General features: G+C 44.0%; 1 pseudogene; it reads left to right on the forward strand.

The window, feature by feature from the left end:
- The window catches only part of LOC128870540 (large subunit ribosomal RNA), a 2,772-nt pseudogene extending 257 nt beyond the window's left edge, over window positions 1-2,515 (forward strand).
- Window positions 2,516-4,403: the final 1,888 nt, after the last annotated feature.

The raw sequence follows: 4,403 nt of genomic DNA on the forward strand, positions 1-4,403 counted from the left end.
TTACTAGAAAGATATTTCCAAAGAGTCGTGTTACTAGATAGTGCAGCACTAAGTGGGTGGTAAACTCCATCTAAAACTAAATATAACCATGAGACCGATAGTAAACAAGTACCGTGAGGGAAAGTTGAAAAGAACTCTGAATAGAGAGTTAAATAGTACGTGAAACTGCTTAGAGGTTAAGCCCGATGAACCTGAATATCCATTATGAAAAATTCATCATTAAATAATTAAAAATAATGTGCATTTTTTTCATATAAGGACATTGTAATCTATTAACATATTAAAGTATTTATCAAAAGATCATTGGTGATATTAAGTTTATTTAAATTAATTTGCTTTTCAAGCATATTAACATAGAATAAATACTAATGATTTGATAAAGTGTTGATAGATTTTATTATATATAATGCTAAAATTCATTTTTTGAATTTTACAAAAAATTTAATATCTATGATATTAATATTTATTTGTATGCATTTATATGATTAACAATGCGAAAGATTCAGGATACCTTCGGGACCCGTCTTGAAACACGGACCAAGGAGTCTAACATATGTGCAAGTCATTGAGTTATATTAAACTTAATGGCATAATTAACTTAACTTAAAAATATAATGGGATTAATTTTTAGTCTATTTTCTTAAATAGTCAATTAATTCAATCCCGGGGCGTTCCATATAGTTATGTATAATGATAATTTATTATTATTTATACCTCTAACTGGAGCGTACCTTGAGCATATATGCTGTGACCCGAAAGATGGTGAACTATACTTGATCAGGTTGAAGTCAGGGGAAACCCTGATGGAAGACCGAAACAGTTCTGACGTGCAAATCGATTGTCAGAATTGAGTATAGGGGCGAAAGACCAATCGAACCATCTAGTAGCTGGTTCCCTCCGAAGTTTCCCTCAGGATAGCTGGTGCATTTAAAAATTATATAAAATAATCTTATCTGGTAAAGCGAATGATTAGAGGCCTTAGGGTCGAAACGATTTTAACCTATTCTCAAACTTTAAATGGGTAAGAACCTCACCTTTCTTGATATGAGGTTATGATATAATGTGCCCAGTCGGCCACTTTTGGTAAGCAGAACTGGCGCTGTGGGATGAACCAAACGTAATGTTACGGTGCCTAAATTAACAACTCATGCAGATACCATGAAAGGCGTTGGTTGCTTAAAACAGCAGGACGGTGGACATGGAAGTCGTAATCCGCTAAGGAGTGTGTAACAACTCACCTGCCGAAGCAACTAGCCCTCAAAATGGATGGCGCTTAAGTTGTATACCTATACATTACCGCTAAAGTAGATGATTTATAAAACAATTTCGATTGATTTATAAATTTTGAAACTTTAGTGAGTAGGAGGGTACAATAGTGTGCTTAGAAGTGTTTGGCGTAAGCCTGCATGGAGCCGCTATTGGTACAGATCTTGGTGGTAGTAGCAAATAATCGAATGAGACCTTGGAGGACTGAAGTGGAGAAGGGTTTCGTGTGAACAGTGGTTGATCACGAGTTAGTCGGTCCTAAGTTCAAGGCGAAAGCCGAAAATTTTCAAGTTTTTAATAAAAAAATATTAATAAAATTTATATATATATATTAAAAAATAATTAAATACTTGAATTATTTTGAACGAAAGGGAATACGGTTCCAATTCCGTAACCTGTTGAGTATCCGTTTGTTATTAAAAATGGGCCTTGTGCTCATCCTGGCAACAGGAACGACCATAAAGAAGCCGTCGAGAGATATCGGAAGAGTTTTCTTTTCTGTTTTATAGTCGTACTACCATGGAAGTCTTTCGAAGAGAGATATGGTAGATGGACTAGAAGAGCATGACATTTACTGTTGTGTCGATATTTTCTCCTCGGACCTTGAAAATTTATGGTGGGGTCACGCAAACTTCTCAACAGGCCGTACCAATATCCGCAGCTGGTCTCCAAGGTGAAGAGTCTCTAGTCGATAGAATAATGTAGGTAAGGGAAGTCGGCAAATTAGATCCGTAACTTCGGGATAAGGATTGGCTCTGAAGATTGAAATAGTCGGGCTTGATTGGGAAGCAATACCATGGTTTATGTACTCATTCTGGGTAAATAGAGAATTACGATTCTTGTTCCCCGGATAGTAGTTACGTAGCCAATTGTGGAACTTTCTTGCTAAAATTTTTAAGGAATTATATCATTCGATATATATTCTTTTTAAATTATAACGATTATCAATTAACAATCAATTCAGAACTGGCACGGACTTGGGGAATCCGACTGTCTAATTAAAACAAAGCATTGTGATGGCCCTAACGGGTGTTGACACAATGTGATTTCTGCCCAGTGCTCTGAATGTCAAAGTGAAGAAATTCAAGTAAGCGCGGGTAAACGGCGGGAGTAACTATGACTCTCTTAAGGTAGCCAAATGCCTCGTCATCTAATTAGTGACGCGCATGAATGGATTAACGAGATTCCTACTGTCCCTATCTACCCCCCCCCCCCCCCAGCGGTGCAGGGGTTAGAATATGCCCGAGGTAAGGTATGCCTGTCGTAAAAGGCGACTAAAATCTAGGTTTGCCAGTGCCTGAGTAGTATGGATGCTCAACTGGCAGAGTCTTCGGGTTCGATGTCTTACCGGAGACCTTAACTCGGTACCACGGGGAACAGGAGCCCTCAGAGTTCGCTCTGACCTGTTCTATGGGAACGGCCCTTCGGGGAGGTTTTCGTGGTGGCTGTGGTTGAGACCTAAAGCGCGGGTAGAGCTTTAGCTCGATGTAGTGTTGCAATTAACCGGGTGTCGGGACCCAAAGAACGGCAGAGGTATGGGTAGGCCTCGAGCCCTACCAAGGTGGTCAGTGTGTCCATGCCACACTGCCAATCGGTATCCTTAAATGCTTCGGCATTTTTGGGGCGCTGATCAACGCATTGTATTGATACGTTGTGCTTTTGAGCACCGTGGGTTCGGGCTGTCGCCAGCAGGTACTCACGTTAAAAACACCAGACGTTGTTGTTGTCCCTATCTATTTTTCCCCCAGCGGTGCAGGGGTTAGAATATGCCCGAGGTAAGGTATGCCTGTCGTAAAAGGCGACTAAAATCTAGGTTTACCAGTGCCTGAGTAGTATGGGTGCTCAACTGGCAGTGTCTTCGGGTACGATGTCTTACCGGAGACCTTAACTCGGTACCACGGGGAACAGGAGCCCTCAGAGTTCGCTCTGACCTGTTCTTGGGAACGGCCCTTCGGGGAGGTTTTCGTGGTGGCTGTGGTTGAGACCTAAAGCGCGGGTAGAGCCTTGGCTCGATGTAGAGTTGCATTGTGACCAGGTGCCGGGACCTTCAGAACGGCAGAGGTTTGGGTAGGCCTCGAGCCCTACCAAGGTGGTTAGTGTGTCCATGCCACACTGCCAATTGGTATCCTTAAATGCTTCGGCACTTTGGGGCGCTGATCAACGCATTGTTTTGATCCGTGTGCCTTTGGGTACCGTGGGTTAGGGCTGTCGCCAGCAGGAACTCACGTAAAAAACACTACTCACTCTCAGTGTGACTGCTGAGCTGAACGGACGTGCCGTGTGCTGTGTGCCTGTGTGCTATATCCGCGTGTGATAACCGGTAGTATTACAGTTGTGCGAGTGACGCTAATTTTTGTCGTGGCTGTACCATAGCGGTACAGTGTTTACGAGTAATTGCACTAGTGAGTGCCGTTGTGAAAGTGACGCCAATGTTCGCGTGGCTGTACAATTGTGTACAAGTGTACTTTTGTTGTACTCAAGCGAGTGCCGTTGGTATATTGTGGGACGCTCAAGCGAGTGCCGCTATACCAAGTTGTTTACAACTTTTGTGTGCCGCTAATTTCTGGCGTGGTTTTTGGTGCGTGCCGTTAATTTTCGGCGTCCTTTTCGTGTGCGCTAGGTTGTCGTGCCGCTATATTGCCATATTTGGCAACGGTAAAAAGGGCGTCCCCTTTTGTGCGTGGGTACAGTACTGCGCCAAGGTTGAATACCTTGTGCAGGTGCTACAACCTCGGGGAACAGTGTTCTGTCCGGCAAGGCATTGGTGGTGACCTTTGCCAGACCTTTGTTTGGCGCAGTGGGCTACGCCCTCGTGCTTTGCTTTGGCTCGCCGCTAGGTGCAGCCGCTGTGTGCGTGCCTGTGCGGGGCTCATCCGTGCCGTGCAGTAGTTGCCGTCGCCTAAAAGTGATTTATTTTTTGCTGTTTCGCGGGAGGCCTTTATCCGGCGAATTCGGCAACCTAGGTGGGAGGGTCGTTGGGCTATACCCAAATTAGATGGTATACGGAAGAGGGCGAACACCCCTCTTTCAGTCAGTTCCGCGGTGCCATCGTCGGCAATGGACGACACGACGTCGAGGGAGGAGGAGGTCATGTTGCGGTCCCCTCCCCGTATCAAGAAGAAGACCGTTGGAGGTGC

This window comes from Anastrepha ludens, chromosome X (genome assembly GCF_028408465.1).
Source record: "Anastrepha ludens isolate Willacy chromosome X, idAnaLude1.1, whole genome shotgun sequence".
Taxonomy (NCBI): domain Eukaryota; kingdom Metazoa; phylum Arthropoda; class Insecta; order Diptera; family Tephritidae; genus Anastrepha; species Anastrepha ludens.